General features: G+C 37.5%; 1 protein-coding gene across 2 annotated transcripts in view; it reads right to left on the bottom strand.

The window, feature by feature from the left end:
* The window catches only part of LOC129413428 (uncharacterized), a 68,275-nt gene extending 48,650 nt beyond the window's left edge, over positions 1-19,625 (bottom strand). The window contains exon 1 of one of the 2 annotated variants that reach the window (XM_073867542.1): positions 19,456-19,625. The gene's annotated coding sequence lies outside the window, so the exon portion shown is untranslated. The remainder of the gene's footprint in view (positions 1-19,455) is intronic. The other variant, XM_073867540.1, reaches the window with a different exon arrangement.
* Between the last annotated feature and the right edge of the window lie 1,142 nt (positions 19,626-20,767).

Raw genomic sequence — 20,767 nt, 5'->3', positions numbered from 1 at the left:
TTAACTGACCATTACATTCGCAAGTATAACCATATTACAACAATTTACTGTTAACTAAGAATAAAAGTCAACTTTATAACTGTTAATATTCTAAAACAAGACGGCTGCAGCATTCGCATTGAGACACGGCCGATGTGTGACAAGCAATGTATACGTTGCAATCCGGAGTCCGTGTTGCAGAATTTGCAGTGCTATTTTCCGATTTAAAAGGCATTATCCATTTGCTTCAGGCCCGGGTCACTCTCCAACTCCTGTCTCCTATCTGTAACATCTTGATTTCCCGCTGAGAGAGCTGGCTGGCTGCTATCACTTGTGATTGGCTAAACGCGGACTCATCATCGGCGTGGCGTCAACACAAACACATGCAGTGGGCGTGTGTTTAGTAACGTCATGAAATACATGCACATTTGGGTTTTTTGTTAAATAATTAGCCTATAAAATGCACGTTTCAAACCCGCCCAACTGATCCCAAACCAGCCCAATTTTTGCACAACCGCCCAAGCCAATTTTTACCCGCACAATCAAATTCAAAACCGCCCAATTGGGCGGGAACCCGCCCAATCTGGCAACACTGATGCTCGCGACGCGTTCGTCTTTTCACATTTCCGCGCTTCATGGCAACAAGGAATGACTGACGCTCATATTAGCCAATCTGCGGTCTTCATTAAACGCAAGAACTTAATGGTGAAATTTGATTGGTTATGTATCGTTGGAGAGTACACTGAACCTGGGACAGCGCCAGCACGCAGGATCACAATCAACTCGCGTCACAACAAAATGGGCAGTCGCACAAATGCTCCCAAATATATTTTAAGGTCGCACAGATTAAATTTCGGTCGCATATGCGACCAAAATGGTCGCAATTTCGAGCCCTGTATATTGTATGTTTATATATCTGAAGAAGAACATTTTCTGGAAGGCATTAAACTTTGGTGAAAATCATGAAAAACGCTGGCGCTGGCTGGCAACTTTTTTTAAAAATGCTGGCGGTGAAAGAGTTAAATGCGAGGGATAGTTAGTTTGCCTCAGCTCGCTTGAAATGCATAAAACTGAACAAATACATGAGGATTTGTGTTCGCACTTCGGACAGATGTGTGAGCGCGTGCACGTGAGAGGTACAGTGAGACAGACATGGATGAGAGAGTGCATGTATCTTTGCGCTCACCGTGAACAGAGCGTTGACTAAACTTCCAAAATAACAGTTCTCCGGTCACATATACTCATGTGAGACCTGCTCGGAACTAAGTGCTTAGCGTCGAATTTCTTAATTTTTTCGCTGACGAAAGCAGAGTAGTGGAGAGCCGCTTCACCATGGTTTCAGTGTTTTGGAGGAGGTCTGAAACGACAGGAGGGGGCGTGTCGCCCAGATTTACTTCCCCCGGTCTGCATTTCCCCCAGACATACGTTCGTCTCCCACACAAAAACATAATTTTATTCAAAATATGTAAAATTCGGCAAAATTCCGCGTTAATACTAGATTCCGTGTTAATTAGCCAATTCCGCGATTCCGTCCGCGATTCCGTGATCGCGGAAATTATAGGGCCCTATCTAAGGTAGAAACAAAAGCAAACAGTCGCCCACATAACATTATTTTTCATTGCTCTACTCACCAAATGTATGTTAATAGACTACAGTATGAGATACAATAGCACAACTCTCTCTAAAGTTTACACATCAAGGGTTCGGGGCATCTTTGATGGGAATGATATAGTGATGACTGGAGCTGGACCGGACACATTTAACCGCGTGTGCATAAAAAACACTGCTCACTTTAGCGCCTTTTGCAGTTAAATTGTTTAAAATCACTTAAGTGTTAACATTTGCAAGCCTTTGAAACAAGTGCAAATGTTAAACTTTCCATATTTAAATTTGCGTATTATTCTGTGAATCACATGCGGGCGAACCATGGGTTGTACGGATCACAGAACAACTGTAATCTGTCAAAGCACTATTCACTTGCCTAAAATTGGAATTGCTGTTTTGGAAATGTATGTTTTAACTGGCAGTTAATATTTCTTATTAAAGTCTTGCAGCCGTTTCTCACCGTAATAAATGGCACCATCAGATACTATCTCATTTATACATGCGCTGCAGCTCCCCATTGTGTTTTTTTGAAGAGATTGCAATGGTTTCAGATCATCGCGATGATTGCACATGCTGTTAAACAATCGCGATGAGACGATTATTTAATCATTGTTACAGCCCTAGTTATGAATATTATGCCGTATTTTAATTTGAGTGTCGAATTGAAATATACATCGCTGCTTGCGCCGTCAATCGTTAGCATAAGAGCGGCTAAAGCTAATGCGTATAGAGGGAATGCATTGACGTCACATTTCCACGTGACCACGCGAGAGCTCGCCCGGTTGAGTGGCAAAACGTGAAACAAAATGGCTGGTTTTCATAGCGGGTGCTGTGAAAATGCCAGTAAAAACTGACTATTATCAGCTTAAATTAAATTTAGTTGGACTTGATATCAGAGGTGGACAATACTTAGTTACATTAGTTACATTTTCCAAGCATCTGTGCTTTATTAGGATGTTTGTATTGGGAAAATGTTTTATTTCACTACATTCTAAAGCATAGAATCATAATGTGTATTCATTAATATTGCATATTAAAATTTATTTAATTCCTAATTACATTAAAATTGTGTACTTTTACTTAAGTAAAAGTACTTTAATGTACTTAAACATTAAGGCGGGCCCTAGGGGGGCGTTTTTTACGTGTTTTTGTACTTTGTTTAACATCAAATATTCAATCAACAATCATAAACTTTGCATTATTTGAAAGTTTAAACACTCTAAATTCATGTTCTGAGCTTATTTTTGCAATCAATACACTTGTGTGGAAAGGGTTAAATGAAATGCAGACGGAATGCATATAAAAATGGTTGTGGGTACTCACATATCTTGCCATATGGTTCTGATAATTTCTGACAATTCCCAAAAACTTCAACGTACTTGCAACGTAAGGGTCCACTCTTCAAAAAGCATCCCACGTTTTAATCCAAAACAATGAAAAATAGTGAGAAATCCAGCAATATCCTCCTTTGTTTACATCCGTGCGTCCGCTAAGTATGATCGATCATGTTTATTTTCTATCAAATATCGATTTTTATCAGTGAAAATCTATCTCTTCCTGCTTCGTTAGACTGTTCCGATAAATATCCCGCCCTATTTTTCTGTTTTGTCCAATCAGAAAAGGTTTGACAACTCAAAATGTCATGCGAGCAATGATTTGCCTAGCTAGATGTCCTTCAGCTCACCATAGGCTTTTGACTGGATTACGCCAAAACAAAGCCAGCCAATGCATAGCCAGCAAAGCTTTGATTGACAGAGGTTGTAACCAATCATGAAACGATTACAAGGATTCAACTTGCGTCATTAAAGTGTACTCCTGCGCAAATCTACAGAAGCGCACTGAGAGAAATGCCCACGCCCCCTCCGTGCGCATTTGTTTGTTAGGGTAGCATAGCAGCCAGCTAGGCTCTCCGGAGCCGCTGAGAACCTCTCCAAAGGTTAGAAATATCATCTCCATCGTGGATCATCGCCTGCAGATGACTTTTTTGTTTTGAGAGTGGTTTGGAGAAGCTGATAAGAGCACGACCGCGGAGCAACAATGCAAGACTGGATATAAACAAACCGCGTCGTGGAGGAGAGATGGACCGGTGTAGCAGCCGATCCTGTTCCCCTCGGAATGCCTGTTCCCCTTGTCGCTTTTTGTACACCCAGCTGTTTTTTCTGAATATTTATTTTATAGTTTTACTTGATGTAAGCTGTATTAGGTTGTAGAAACTCTGTAAATATGCTATACCATACTAAAAATTAATAAATAAAAAAACACGCAGATATTTAGGTACCTGCGCCTGCGCTGTCGGCAGAAACGCTTTATCGACTGGAAGGGGGAACACAAATTCCGAGGGGAACAGGATCGGCTGCTACACCGGACTATGAGCTCAGCAGCGCTCGCTTGGATAATGTAAGTTTGGATTCTTTTGTTCATTATTTATTTAACGTTACATTTCTTGTTTCTTGTTAGCTGTTTTGATTATAAAGTAACATTGGAGATGACTAAGATACGAGTTTTACATGGTTTCATTTTTCTATGACATGTTATATAAATGCATCATATTTTTAGCTATATGAATCCAATGCACAGAATATACAAACTAAAAACTAGAAAATAAGATATGTGGTGGAAAATGAGTATTACCAGCTGAGAAATATAGGTTATTTGGCAAACATAAGACTTAGTGATGCACCGAAATGAAAATTCTTGGCCGAAACCGAAAACCGAAAAAAGGAAACCAAGGCCGAAAAACTGAAACTGAAACACCGAAATAAATTATTATGCCAATTATTAGTACAATTGCATTTATGGCTATCACTGTGTGCTAACTTTACTAGGGGTGTGTGACGGATAAAAAAAACTCACAGGTCGGATCACATTACAGTTTTTGAGGCACAGATCAGATTATTTTTCGGATCAGCAAAAAGCAGGTGGGAAAAATCTAATAAACAATAAAGAAATTGCAAACATTTATAAAAGAGAACAAAGTTGTACATTAATAAGGTCTGAAATTAGCATTAGGTACAGAAATCAAATTAAATTAATCATAACACAATAAATTATATATTATTTTTAGAGCTATTTGTCTCTTTGTCATGGGTTGTTTGATCAACATTAAGGACACAGACTACAGTAGGTTAATCTGATTGTAATCTATACAGACATAAACAAATGTTTTTATTAGAAACAGAATACTGTGGAGAGAATTTTGTTTATATGTGCCCTGTCAATAACAGAGAGAATTTATGTTTGCTTGTTTTTTTTAAACGCGTCTCTATTCAAATTATTACTCTAGTGCAGCACTGATTTGGAGACATTTACAGTACATTAAAACATTAGGATAGGTGAAGAAAAGAAACCGATCCACCATTGCAAACACAGTTTAGAACAAACAAGAAGACAACAAAGAACAGGAATCAAACAATATGGTAACAAACATGCTCCACAGCTTTCTCTTTATGGATGAAATAAAATTAAAGAAGAAAAACGATAGTATGTGTGCAAATGCTGTCTATTTCCTTTGTATAATTGTTTGTAGTGGAGTGTCCTGTCTAAATATTTTCACGCGCATGCGATGTTGTACGCGGACTGTACGCGCACTGTCCGTGTGGTCTCAAATTTTCGGCTGCACGTGGACGGTCCGTGCGGCCGGCCGCTGACCCTCCCGATGACAAAAATGATGGCGCGCATACGCGGACGTCCCGTGTATACTTTCGGCTTTAAGGGCACTTAAACGCATGCATATACAGAGACTGATGGTGAATCCCAAACAGCGCAACAGTCGCTCCACATAAAAACGTTACGCTGTGTTTCATTGCTTTATTCGCCAAATGTACGTTAATGGATTACAGTAAGAGACACATAGCGCGACTCTCTCTAAAGTTTACACATCAAGACATTCTCAATCTTTGCAGACGCGTGCAAACAGCTGGACCCTGAGTGAAACCTGCTTGAGCACGAAGGGGAGGGGTGGGAGACGACTGATCACCGTGAGGCTGAGTGAAGCGCTAGCGCACAGATGAAAGGGGCGCGGTTGACATTCATTTTCGGTTTACATTTTCGGCTGGATTTTTTATTTCGGCCCGAAACCGATAATGCCATTTTCGGCCGAAATTTTCGGCGACCGAAATTTCGGTGCACCCCTAACATTTGTAATTATAAATAAATATATTCATGTAATGTGTGTGTGTGTGTGTATATGTATTATGTATGTTCATGTATATTACATCATAGTTTCTCATACAAATAGTTGTATGTCTCTAACTTTTGACTCAAACTAAAATCCTCTCTTGCTTTGTGTGTGTGTTGTAACAGGGCTTCAGCCTGACACAGAAGAGGACTGGAATCTGGAGTGCATTCATGAGCGACCACATTCAAAATAACAAGTATTTTGTTATAATGTGCAAATGTTTTTTTCTGAAATAGTTTTTTCTATGTGCTTTGGTGGGCAGAGAAGTTCTGAATTGATATACATCATGTAATATGTAGTCCTGACTCATTTTCTTTTGATAATCATGTCATTTTGTTATCATGTGCATATTTGGAGTTTCCAAGTGCACTTTTTCTGAAAGGACGCCTGGACTTTTTTGAAATAAAAGCTCACAGAAACAACATTTTTTGGAGTATCAGTCTCAAATTTGAATCACAGCATGGTCAGACATTCAGTTCACATATATGGTGTCCCCAGGTGTCTCACATGACCATTTCATACCTTTTTTGCTAAGTGAATGTTATTTAAAGAAAAACGGAAGTCATTTAATGTATATTTTACCTTGTTTTACTCTGTTTCTTTACTACTCTGAGTTGTTATGACTATTAGGCAACAATATGTCAAGTGTCTAGTTTCAAACAAGACCAGAATTATGAATATAGACCATAGGGTTTAAGAGCTGCAGATATTTTAGTTTGGAGTTGTCGTTTTTCAGAAAATGCTCAAAAATAGAAGTGCTGGCTAACAGGTTAAAATTAAATGTAAAACAAACACGTGTATTTATGAAATGTAATAGAATAAAAAATTATGATAATATGCTTTGGAATGTATGTTGTTTATTTAGATGCTATTCAGTTGCGGCTGGTTAATTTCAATAACTGACTTGTTGCAAGCCGGCTGGTTATTGTGGGGAGTCCGAAACGTGACTCTAGACGAAACAAACTGTGATTGGTTGTTTGACATGTCGGTCAAACAACTCGTGGGCGGGCTTTGTCCAGAAAAAGCAGCGAAAAACACCAGACCTTGAGTATTGAAGTTCTGGCTACACGAGACTAATGCTGCGTCCGAAACCGCCTACTACATACTAGTGCTGTGTTCAAAATATCGATACGACGATACATCGTCATGAACGCCTGACGATGCGCGCATCGATACAGCACCTTCCGTATCGATTCGGATGCACTTTTGAAAATAACGTGACGAATCACTGTTGATCCGTGATCCATATGGAAAGAACGCATGTGTCCCGTTGAGTACGTAGAGTTAAAGGTAGCGGGGTATACTTTCACTTTGCGGGTCTGTCTCGCTGGTGCACGTGTCTGCATAGTGAGCCGCGTACTCGCGCTCTCTCTCTCCCGCGCATGCACGTATTTAAAATCAATGAGTTCAGTATGAAAGCGCAGATATCTTAGCCTATACTACTGCAAAGGGCTTTATTAGCCACTCTCTTATAAAACAGTACTAATGCATTTGAGAACAAAGATTCGCATGTCAAAAGTGTACGTCTAGAGAAGAGATACAGAGCTACTTCAAACTAGGGATGGGCATTCGATTAAGTTTTCTTTGTCGATCGTCGGGAGAATTAACGATCGACTATCGATTAATCATTATTATTTTTTATAATATAATTTGTTATTTAACTTTAATACTTTAAAAATGCAATGTATACAAATATACAGCGTGTTTTTCCTCGATGAGACCTTTATTACAAGATCAACTTGTGGCAGACAGTTAAACTATGTTTCAAACATATATGTGCGTGCATGTGCGGTGCTCTAAAGCAGCGGAACCTGCAGCTGCGAGCCAGCGTTCTTAAAAAGAGACCTCATTAGTTCCAAAAAAAAAAAAAAACAGATTCATGTTTAACATTAAATTAAACACAAAACATAATACTTCGATGGGAAAGGTTGTGGCAAAATGTAACGCAAAATTATTTAAGCCAGAAGAAGTGCAAGATATTAGCCTTCCTAACATTAGGCTATAACAAATTAGGCATTAAAGCCTCGTGAAAAATAACTTACTTTAGTAACTCGCATAAAACTTCTGCACCAGTCTACTGATTTTTTTTTTGAGAAATAAAAACATGTTTTGGGGTCAGACGCGACCGCAACCCATGGTGACCGTCAGTCCAGCCGCCGCCGAAAACAGCCGCTCCGAGTAGACTGACCGGGATGCACAGGTACCTCAGCGCTAGGCTTGGGCGGTAATACGGTAATATGGTATACCGCGGGATCTAAAAATAGCAAAGGTATCAGTTTCTATACCGCCATACCGGCATTTAAAAAAAAACAATGAACTTATATAGCAGACAAGGATTAAATATTAAATTAGGGAGGGCGAAATCTAAAAATTTTCTTTACCTACCATCGAGCCATTAACCAAAGAGTTTAAAATATGTTACGCTGTTTGAAATAACAGCTATTTCGAGCTGCGCATGCAATTTCGCAACTCTGTCGCATCTCTCTGCTGCTCTGCCTCCGGCTCATCCGAAACATCATTCCCGCAAACGCGTCGCCGAGGAGCTTGTATGCTGCTTATGCAATCGGAGGACAAATGACTCCTTAGTTTCAAAATGGTTTGAGTAAGGTGATCGCGTGGAAAATAAAGGCGTTTGTCTCATTAGAAGCTCATTTGAAACATTGCCGCGGCTTATTTAAGAAAATGACAGCTCCGAAGAGAAGCCGCTTAAGTTTGATGTAGTGCTAAAAATAATAAAGAAAGATGATGATCATCATCACCTTATCAGTTAGCACTGAAATGTAGATGTAATCTATTTCCAAATCTAAGCCCATCTTATGCGGAATGTTGCCTAATAGACTGCAACACGATGGATAAAACAGGCACCTTCAGAATGCATAAAAGATGCACCGCCAAGGCAGGTCTAACTCACTCTGTGCCTTCTAATAACGACTAGAACAACTCTTTTGTATAATTATAATTACTTTTTTATTTTTCAAAAAGACAAGTGTCAACTTCTGTTAAGTGAAACATGGACGATGCAATGCTCTGCTTATGCGAGCCGCAAGAAAGCCCTTGTCTGCTTTAGAAAGGATGCAGCAAAGATAATTAATGCTAATGTATGAGTTTCATTATTTATGGTGAGATCCGTGCGTTCTAGTTGACAATGCAAAGCAAGCGAACGCGCCGTGCCGGCGCCTCCATGTCACGGTTATTATATTCTCTATATTTGCTTTTTATTTATTAAATACATGCATTTGGTTGATGAAACATTTATTAAAATTAAGACACAATTTATACAAAACGAAATTCACTTTAAAGAAAGGCTTTCTACAAAGCAAAACCTAATTAAGTGGTAAAAATGTCTAATGATTTACAAAAACCAAACTTAATCTGCACTTTACTGTTAAAAGACGTAAATGTTAATAATTTGGAATACAACCAGGAAAGACTTTCGTTTTAATTATTTAATTGCTGGATTTTACAAAAAATATTTTTATTTTACATGCTGGAATATGCAGAAATATAAGTTAACAGAAGGAGGACTTTCGTTATTTCATTAAAATATGGTGGAATATGCAGAAAATAGGTTTAAATGTTGAGCAATTTTCTTCAAGTCTTGCTTTGATAAAATTTTAGCTTGATGCAATGTGAGGGCACAAAACCAAACGCCGTGACCTCGCGCCAGAACCCAAATGCCCTGACCTTGCGCCAAATATTTTTATTGGTTTATAAGTACAAACAGGCGAGTTATGAAAAATTGAGTGTGAGGGATTTGTTCACTTCACACAAAAAGATCCTGGAAATTGGAATGAGATGGCTAACTGTATTAGCGTGTAGTCCACTGTCTATAATAGCCTAATTAAGAGATCACTTTTTAACCAGCAACTGGTTAATTCTGTTTGACCTTTGTATTTAACTTTTTTATAAACTGCTAGTTGTTGCTAATAAAAGTTGTTAATATTGTTGTGCATGTTATTTTGCTATTTTTTCAGTATTAGTGTTTGGTATTCAGTTTCTGAAGGGTTTAGCCACAAGCCAACATTATGGTGACGCTGTCTGAGCCTTACGTCATAATTTTATAATTATTCACGGTAATACCGTATACCGGGGTAAAATAGGGAGGCGGTTTGATGGTATCAAAATTTGGATACCGCCCAAGCCTACTCAGCGCTAACTTGGCTTATTCCGCATACAGAGTATGTGTGAAACAGCGTGCGTTTTGTGAGCCCCATTCACTGTTTAATTATACTAACATAGTCTTTTAGTTTTTATTTGTTGTAAAACAACAGTAGACACAAATTTACTATGGTCTCCAACTCCACAATATAGCCTACCATAACCATGTTATTTGTAGTAAAATTGCGGAAATACAAATCGTTTTTTATCTGCAAAAAAAAAAAACATTTTCACAATGATAAAATCATGGCTAATTTTCCTAAGGTAGTAATTACAAAATGATATATGTTTGAAAGACGGAGACGCGCACCTGTCAATCTATTACATAACAGAGCGAGGCCAGAGACAAACGTGCTCCTAAACCGGAGTAATATGGAATAATGTGTGCATCTTTGAATAACTGTAAGTATACATTACTTTTAAATATATTTTGTCATATAAAGTTTTGAGACATGGCCTAAATGCTTTTTTTCACTGTTATTGCTCATTTAGACTTATTGTGCGGGTAACAGCGTTTTTGACGCATTTACCTCAGAGATTATTTAAGCAATATTGCTTTTTTCCGGTAATAATAATACAATTTATATTTCAATCCTGTTTCATTGTCTGTTTATTAATTTCAGTGCCGGTCCTAGATGCTGGGAGGCCCTAAGCAAAGCTTTGTGAGGGGCCCTCTGTCAGTGCATTCAGACCCTGATAGCATAGCACACATACATCTCGGAGACGTCTATTTGATGTCTGCGTTTACATCTGCAAGATGTCTTATTTAAATTGTTTTCTCATCTGCAATACGTCTGTGAGACGTCTCCTAAAAGATGTCATATAGACATATTGAAGATGTCTGCAAGACGTTTTTGATTTAGAATGTATGTAAAGCAGCTCTTTTCCTTTATAAGATGTTTTTACACACCAGATGTATTCCAGATCTCCAGATCTTTACCAGACATCTCACAGACGTACCTGTGCTATCTGGGTAAAACCCAGACAATGTTGCTGCTGGTTAGTTGTTAACTAACCACATAGTGTATTATCTTATAGCTGTATAATATTCCCATATGCACATTACTTTGAAACCCTGACTGATAAACTTGCTGATTATAACATGAAACATGTATTTGCTGATAAGTTGTTTTGATTTAAAATGTGTTGTGAGAAGCACTAAAAAATTTACCTGATCTAAATAAATGTAATGAATCAAATTAAATTACATATAATACATACTGTTAATACACAGGGGTTAAATTGGGATTTGTTATGTGGGGGGGGGGGGGGCTCTGTGGGGAGGGGTACTTCGAGGGGTAACATGTTTAATACTGATGACAGCAAAGCCACTGGTGTGTTTCAATGACATTCTGGACCTCTGATAGGATTTGATAAGTTTCAGCTTTAAAAGAGCATTTCACCCGTAGAAACATTAATCTTTATTGAAAGTGTTATATTTGTAGTCGAAATGTAACATAGATTTAGAATTTGGTGCCTATTTTACAGAGAAAAGGGGTGTTTGTAGTCTCATTCCCTCAACAAAGACATTGCACTTCCTTCTTTCAATGATGCAAAATGATGATTTTTACGTCATTGAAAGAAGGAAGTGCAACACTGAAGTCTGTATTTCTCCTGTCTCAGCGGCAACTGAGGAAATGATGCACGACCATTCAAAAACATGACTGGAGTTCTAACTATACAAAGCTTAATGCAAATGGGTGAAGTGTCCCTTTAAAGCTGTCACAGAGGTTGACACCAAATATTTTAAGAATAGTGTCTGATTTTAAATATTGCAAATCTATGAGTTTGACACCCTATATCCATTTGTTGCACATGTCATTATGCACAACTGATCAAACTTTAAAGGAAGTTAAAAGAATCAATCTCCTTGAATAATTCTAGGCATAAGATGCCCAAAAAGACTCAATTAACAAGATAAGGTACAACACACAGTACTGTATCAGCAACATGTCTTATAAATTAGCCATAGAGATTCCCTTTGCTGGTCAGCAGCTACAATCATATAGTTAGGTTTGATTTGTGTAATCAAAATACATTATTTTATTATCTATACAATGAGTTATATGCAGTGTTATCCAGTTAACATACTGTAATTAAACGAGTGACATATACTTTAATCCTTTACAAATTTCAAGTCTTCTATTAAGTTTTCTCGACGTGGGCACCATTCTTACCTCTCTCTCTCTCTCTCTCTCTCTCTCTCTCTCTCTCTCTCTCTCTCTCTCTCTCTCTCTCTCTCTCTCTCTCTCTCTCTCTCTCTCTCTCTCTCGTCAAATTATCCTGCACGAGAGCGCGTTCTTGAAGTTCAAAGGAAAAAGCGCGTGTTTTCGCGGCAATTTCGTCACCCAATTCGCGTCATTTGAATCTCCCCATGCTAGGACGCGTGTCTTTACATTGACTTAATCTGCTCGCGCAAATCCTTTATCTTGTTCCCTTGCTTCACGTTTTTCCCCTTTATTCTGCTCCAGACGGATAGCTTTGTCTTTGTTTTAAATCAATGGTGGGCATATAATATGCGCATCGTTACCAAATCACTCTTCTGCGTCATGCACGCGGCCGTTTCTAAATTTGAAGGCTGCAACCTCCGGATCATGTCGCATATGCGCGCTGCATACGTCATCAAGCCTGATTTATTTAAGTTAAATAAGCATTTCATTTGCAAGTCATAAGCATAATATATCAATTAACCATTAACTAAGAATAATAGTCAACATTATAATTGTTAATATTCTAAAATACGTTTTTATGACGCATATGCAGCCTACAAATGTGACCTCTGAAGGCTGCAGCCTTCGGATTGAGAAACTGCCTGCATGTTGTCCGAGTACATATCAGTGATTTAAGAAATCATTAAGTATTTTTAAAAACCCGCACAAATTCGGAAGTTTGCAAATTATTTAAATTATAGCGTCTTGTTTTCATTAAACATAATAATAATTTTTCTTTGATATAATGGTTTTAAATAATTCTGAGATCAAGGGGGCCCTCTAGTGGTGCGGGGCCCTATGCAAATTGCGTACTTTGCGTATAGGAAAGACCGGCACTGATTAATTTCATTATGCTGTTATGTTAATGTGAGGATATTTATTTGCCATATGAAACGTGCCGTTAAATGAATACTTTTATATAATATTCAAATTATATGCGGAATAATGTCTGCATCTTTGAATAACTGTAGGAATACAGTTGTTTATTTTTGTCATAAAGTTTTGAGAAATAATAATATTGTGAGGATTTATTTCCATATGAGATGCTTTTTGTCGTTGAATACTCTCGTTTATTATTTGGAAATCATATACATACATAATATATAATGTGGAAGGGTAGACTTGCAAAGTTACTCTGCTTATTTTTATTTATGATATATGTGGAGATAAATAAAGCATTGCAAAACTGCTGATTTGATCCATTCAGATCCTGACCACCAGGCTAGAGATTTTAAACATCCTTAATCCACACTTACTAGTCTGTCAAATAATATCTAAAATATATTGTTTTGTGAAAAAAAATGATGCTTTGTTCTATTGTTTATGCGGAAAAGTGTTCACAGAAAGTGTCAATCACATGAACGTTTTATATGCAGAATAAGCGGTCAGCAGCGCACTGCAACGGGTGCTTGACGGATTCGCCGCACACATACGCAAACGCACTGCATACTGAGTATTTGTGAAACAGGAGTTAGATAAAAAAAATGCATTCGATTAATTGATAACAAATTAACGTTATCGACGAAATTCTTAACAATCAATTATCGATCGTCGATTAATTATGCCCATCCCTACTTCAAACTATAGCTGTCACATTAATAATCTGATTTCTACTAAATAGTATTAACTCTGACTGCATGCCTATAGATAAATTCATAGATATAGAATTATTAAGTTAGAGACAAATATAATGCCTAGAGTAAGGCACTATCTTTGTAAAACTGCTTTTAAAAAAACATAAGTACTAACTCTGGGATTTTAAGCATTTCTATGTTACCCCAAAAGCTAATAAATGAATGGCAAAAACACAACTGTTACAACACTGCTTATTCAATGTACAATAAACAGATAATAATAATAATAATAATAATGTTACTAAATTCTGAACAAAAAAAATGTAATTCAAAATAGTCTTGTATCGTGACGTGCATCGTATCGGGACCCTTGTATCGGGATACGTATCGTATCGGGAAATTGTTGGCGATACACAGCCCTACTACATACTATATCGTACGCGAAAAGCAGTAGGCGAGGCGAGTAGTATGTCCGAATACATAGTATTCGAAAAACAGTATGCGAAAAGTACCCGGATGACCTACTACTTCCGGTTAGATTTTGCAGTGTGCATACGATGGACGCTTCACTATCCCATGATCCCCCGGACGAGGAGTTATCCAACGAAGAAGAAGAGGCACGCGGCTGTTTTCGCGCTGAAATGACATGACGTGATGACGACGTATGTCACGTGATAGCAACATGGCAGATGTAGTACGTCCGAATCTCATTCATACTACCAGGATTCATACTATACAGTACCTACTGTTTTAATGCCAAGTAAGTAGATACTTCATCTAATTCAGTACCTACTACAGTATGCGGTTTCGGACGCAGCCTAACCTTCGGCTTACCGCAGCCTTGCGAATCACTCTCTAAAGCCATGTTTCCATCCACATGTTTTTATCCGAATTAAGTGATATCGAATGAAAAATGCGTTATGGAAACTTATGCGATAAACGCTGATGGAAACGTTATTTGCCGAATAAATAATGATTTGCGATTAAGGTCTAGGTCCTTTTATGGTTGCAACCCACACACAAACCAAGAAGAAAAAGTTTTAGGTCATTTCCGCTCTGGTGGCACAAATGGCGTGTGTCAACAAAGTCAGATGTAAGTGGACAAACGACGAGACGAGATTCATTTTAAATTTAATTTAGCAGAGAAAATAACGATAGAGCTGAAGATCTTTGCCCGAACCCGACGGGTTCGGTCGGATTCGGGCTTCATTTCTAACATTTTACACGGGCTCGTGCTCCGCCTTTGCACGGTAAATGAGCGGTCAAGTTCAATGCGGCTGAATGCCCTATCAGTAAGCGCAGGACCACGCTGAAGCCATTTACAGTGGATTTAATCATTTCCTCAACAAAAATGCCTAATCTTGGTGAGTAAAGGTTTTTTTAATGTATAACTAAATATTACTTAGTCTTAAATACATAATTTAGACAGAGGATATAGACTAATGTTGGCATTAATGTAAAGAAAGTGCCGAAGCAAATACCACAGAACCTTTATCCTAATTTCGTTATTCCCAAATAACCATCTTATTCAGAATGTATTATCTTAATTTAATTCATTAAGAAATAATTGTTTTTATTGGCATGTTGGCCTATAATGTATTGCATATGCCTATTTAGAACGAGATGTTACAGATGACTTATTTTTTTTTTCTTTGTTTCAACTTCCAAGTGACGTGTAGCCCAGTTAGTCATTAATAAATAATGTTAAAACCTGTGTAAATTACTCATCCTTGATAAAAGCTGTTTGCGTGCGCAAATTTAAATAATGTATGGCTGTAAACGGGTTCGGGCTTTTAAAAAGCTGTCAATCTAAATATACTTTCGGGTTCGATTGCAGCTCTATTTTAGATAGCAAAAATCTAAGAAATGCCATAATTTATCAGGAACTGGCGAAGGAAATGTCCAACAATGGTTATGACAAGACGTGGGACATACTCCGGAGTAAATAAGGCGCTCAAACAGCGATACGTGTTTCAAAAAAGAGAGTTATCTCGCAACGGTGCCGGAGGGAAAATAAAAGCAAATTCGGCCTTGATGAGATGGATCCTCGGCCAAAGAACCCTCGTAGCTTTATTGGTTCTCATTTACGTTAAGAATTGATCCGGACTATCATTTCACGTTAATGCCTCCGTTGTCGTTGGGCATTTACATGCATCTGCATCATCAAAGCAATTTGATGTTAACGTAATTTTCTTATTATTATAGCTTGATATGTCGCTATCAGCTCAGCTGGCACATAAGCACTTATAACTTGTGAAATGCCGCAAATTTGTCTAGCAAAACTTTGTTCGCAAATGTTTGCTTGAATATTGTGCGATTCAGTGCGAAAATGATTGGAAACACCTTCAAATGTCTCAAATCAATTCGATATACCAATTTGATCGCAAACCAGCATGTGACGTCATTACGCACAGGTTTTTATTCGCTTTAAAGCCGTTGGATGGAAACACACTTTCACCAGCTTTATTCGCATAAGTTTTTTAACCGAACTTCAGATAATTCGATTGACAAGTGGATGGAAACTTAGCTTAAGACGACTCGTAACTCCCGAGCCTTATTGAAGATTTGTTCAAACTGAACGAATCGGTAATGAACAACCAATCACTAAAAAATTGACGGCTAAAGGTCTTTACACACCGGGACGTTTTTCGTGCGCGTTTATCGTCGACGTTTAACGTCACGTTTTTCTGCTTTCACACCCAAACGAATTTTACTGGCGCTGAGCCGAGTGAGGTGCAATTTCACTCCCTGGACATTAGATGGCGCCTAATACAAAACAGATATAAGCCGGTACACGGGGCGGCGCTGCGAGACGTTATGCGTCTGTTCTGACACTCACTTGTCACACAGAAGAAGAGAGCCACTCGCGTGTAGTCAATAACCATTCATATACGATTTTTGGTTAACGGGCAAACAAACAAACATGGCTCTTGAATAAATATATAATCTTTGTACAAACAATATCTCCGTGAACTTGAATACATTTTTAAATGAAATCTATTTGATTCGATTCTTTTATCATCAGTTAATATATCAGCATCTCCACATAAAAGTAACTATTTTTGATAGAACTCGTTATATCAAAATTAAAACTCTTTCACAAAATACAAGGTAATGGGTGATCCGATGTGTGTACTTTTAACAGATCTTTTACAAGCACTTTCTCTGTTAACAATTTTCTCAAATTTCCTGCCAAATGTGTTGTATTTTGTGATTTGGCTAAAGATTTAAGATCATTTTACCAATATACTCGTTTTATAGAGGGTGGGTGGGTAGAACAAGGAACCACCATTTTTGTTGTGCCCAAAAATGTTATTACTCCTGCAAATTGGTAAGTGTTGCCTATAAATATAATGATGCAATAATTAGGTATGTAGTTATTACAATAAGAGGTCTACAATACTGATGTACAAATATATGCATAGTGCCAAAATGTCAAGTTATTTACAATTAGTTTTTTAATCAAACATTTATTTTTGTGAACGAACTGCAGTTTGCAATAACAATCAGAGACATGACAGTAAAAACAAATAAAACAGGATTCAGAAATGTTGGTCCACTCCAGAAAAGTCACAATGACTGTAGTGCAACTGAACGGTAGTGCAAATCAACATTTAGAAATTAGACATTTTCAAATGTATTTCTTAAATGTATAAACACTTAAAATACATAAGTAAAATGGTATATAATAAACATTAATTTGTGTGAACAAGAACTGGCAGAGCTGTAGAGCAAACAAGTCACAATGATAGAAGTCTAAGTGAACTGTAGTGCAAATAAACATATCTATGAAATGTACATGTTCAACTGTATTTCTTGAATGTATAAACATTAAAAAAATAACTAAATAAAATGGTATATAATAAACATCTATAGGTGTGACTCAAAACTGGCAGAGCGCTCCTTCTGTGCTCTTCTTTCTCTCTTCTGTGCTTCGCTTTCAATTTTTTCCCTGTAGCATCTTTTGATAAGAGGTACATCTCCAGAGGTTCGTGTCGGACTGTTTTCTTTTGTTAAGATTGGACCTTGTCACGGCTGGTGCTGGATGATCCTGAAGACGTGCTTGCTGGGGCCTCCTCACTTTTCCTCACATCATTTTAGCAGAAATATTGCTGTGAACACTGTAAAGATAAATTTAGTTTTCATCAGAAACAATCTTTCACACTGAGGGCCATGCCACGATATCCATGAGGTCAATATTTGATTACAAATGTAATTTAGATTCATGGTATTTTATCTGGCTGAACAAATGCAGCAGATGTTACCTAAACACAGAACACAAATTAACCTCCTAAAACCCCACCTTTGGTTTGGCTTGCATTTTAGATTTCTCCAAGCTATTTGGGGTTAGGACGAAGCAATGAATATAATAACCAAATATTTTTCTTTGAACATGAAGCAGTGTAATTGTCCACGTTTGTGTACAACAGGTTCCAGTTACACACAATGAAATACTAGGCTATGGTGCAAACAACAAAACATGTGATATCACGGTGTACAGGGAACATGCCATGGTATGAAGTGTTCAATGTCAGTGTATTACATATCGTAATGTAATGCACCAATAATCATTTTTTATTACTTGCACAGTTTTAATGTAGATTTGCACTACTGGTCTGTTCAATACACTACTGGACTGTCTATTTCATACTCCCTGTTCATTTGCACTGCTGGACTACTTGAATTGCATCGTTTGCACCCCTCTGTACTGAATATTAGAATAACTATTCACAATAACTTAAGCCATTGCACTCTTAACTGACTACAATACAAATTCATTCATGCACTACTTAAATATTAATTTCACTACTGTTCTGTTTAGTTTATTATGTACATATCCATTTGTACATTTCTGTATATTATGTTCATAGTACCACCCATACATAGTAAGTGTTTACATCGTATTACATAATCCTGCACCTATGCAATTATTATTGATACCCTGCACTTTTTATACTGCTTTTGCACTTCTGGTTAGACCTTAACTGCATTTCGTTGTCTTGTGCTTGTGTAATGACAACAAAGTTTAATCTAATCATATGGCCCACACAGCTATGTATTGTAATGTTCTAATGTATATATGTTACCTTCGAAATTCAGTCGATGATGTGAGGAACTCCGACACCTTCATAAACCTCCACAGACTCGATGCATCTTCTTTGTGTGTTTACCTGTTCCACGTGCTCCGCAAGACCATTTTGTGCTTGAGCGCCACCAAGTCGTGTTTTACTGGAACTTCAGCAGCGCCAGGCACGTGAACAAAAGCGCCAATCTCATTGGTCGGCCAACTTTTAAAGCGCCGCGTCAAACAAAAAAAAAGCGTCCGAGGCGTTTTTCTGAAAATGACGCTTTTGCGCGTCGCGCTTTTCGCGTGGGTGTGCGCACTCACATTGGCGCTCGTTCTTGAGTCACGAGACGTTAAACGTCGACGATAAACGCGCCCGAAAAACGTCCCGGTGTGTTAAGACCTTACAGTTAACTTGCCCGTGTTTTTCGACGTGCGGCCCACCGCAATCTAAAATCCGCCAACGTTACACACTTGTGCGCGGGCAAACTAACTGTTATTTGTTTTTAACGTAAAATAACAACTTTTACCTCACAACAGGTCACCCAGGCTACACCTGTTATAAATGCTCTTAGCATAAATAATCTGTGAGATACAAATTATAAGGTGACAAAATCTAAAATTTTAAATAAAAGTAATTGAGATTAGCTATCACTTGACTGTAACGTTAACTTAATGAGCACTTACCGTTTCTTTTGATGTTGTCACAGATGAAGTGTTTTCGTATCCGCTATTAACTTTCCGCTAATGACCACCAAATGCAGATTTTCTCACTCTATTATCACAATAAAAAAAATGCACACGATAAATCGACTGTGTGGCAGTCATTTAGTGAAAGACATTTATTCAAATAAAATATACATTTATCAACCACCTCGAACATAACTGTTACCTGACTGAACCACCTCAAATAATCCGCACAAAATGGCGATCGGAACAACTGTGCAGCCAAGCAAAAACTGACATGGCGTCAAAATATCGCGAGAACTATTTGAAATCAGACTTCTCGAATTGCTCTCGCGCTATTGTGACGTCATTCACTTCGCAGTTCTTACAGCACCGCATGAAGTCGAAGTGTCACTATCAGATTTTGGGCGGAAACATTAGAAATTAGAAATAAAAACGGGCTTATTTAAAGATGACCAAAACCTTACAACATCATCTACCTTTTCTTAGCTTTGGGGCAATTTATCGGCGTGGAAAATTAAAGTGTGTTTTTACATACCGGGTCACAAATGTTACTGTAATGAAATGCTCTAGCTAAAATAATCAGTGTGATATAAATTATAAGGTGATACAATTTAAATAATGGCAATTAACCAAGCTAACACTTTATATTCAGTAAGAAAATAAATAATTGGCACTTACCTTTTCTAGACGTGTGCTGTCTGCTCGAAGACCTTTTTGTGTCTTTGTGCGCATGCGCGAAGCGTCCGCAAATGGCAATCAGATAAACAGTGTTGCACAGAAACATAACCAGGAGTTGACCAGTGATCAGTTCTTAATATTTTAATGAGTGCTACTTTTCATATAAGATTCTTAAATTCAAATAATATCAAGACTTGTGTTTATTTAATTAATTGTTAATTAATTATTCAAATGCAATAAATATGTTTTTATTTGGTCTTTTGTAATTGTTTTGACAATAAATAAATTCACTAATTATTAACATTCACTAAACTGACTTAAATTTTCGTTGTTATAAAAGATTCAATGAGCAATTAATTAGGTAATTTGGCTCCACCTACTGGAGATTGTAGTTTCGTATTGAAATATTTTTGTATCATACTTCTGTATACTTTAATATAGCAGAGGTGTTCTAAATATGTTCTAAGATGGTCTAACATTGTTCCAAGAACGTTTCCTCTCGTCATTATGAGAACATTTATCAAGTATGAATAACGTCATAAGGACGTTCCAAGAACATTGTTCTAAGAACGTTTTCTCTCATCATTGTGAGAACATTCATATTGAATAACATCATAAGGACGTTCCAAGA

Source organism: Misgurnus anguillicaudatus, chromosome 5 (assembly GCF_027580225.2).
Source record: "Misgurnus anguillicaudatus chromosome 5, ASM2758022v2, whole genome shotgun sequence".
Classification (NCBI taxonomy): domain Eukaryota; kingdom Metazoa; phylum Chordata; class Actinopteri; order Cypriniformes; family Cobitidae; genus Misgurnus; species Misgurnus anguillicaudatus.
This window is presented reverse-complemented; position numbering and strand designations above follow the sequence as displayed.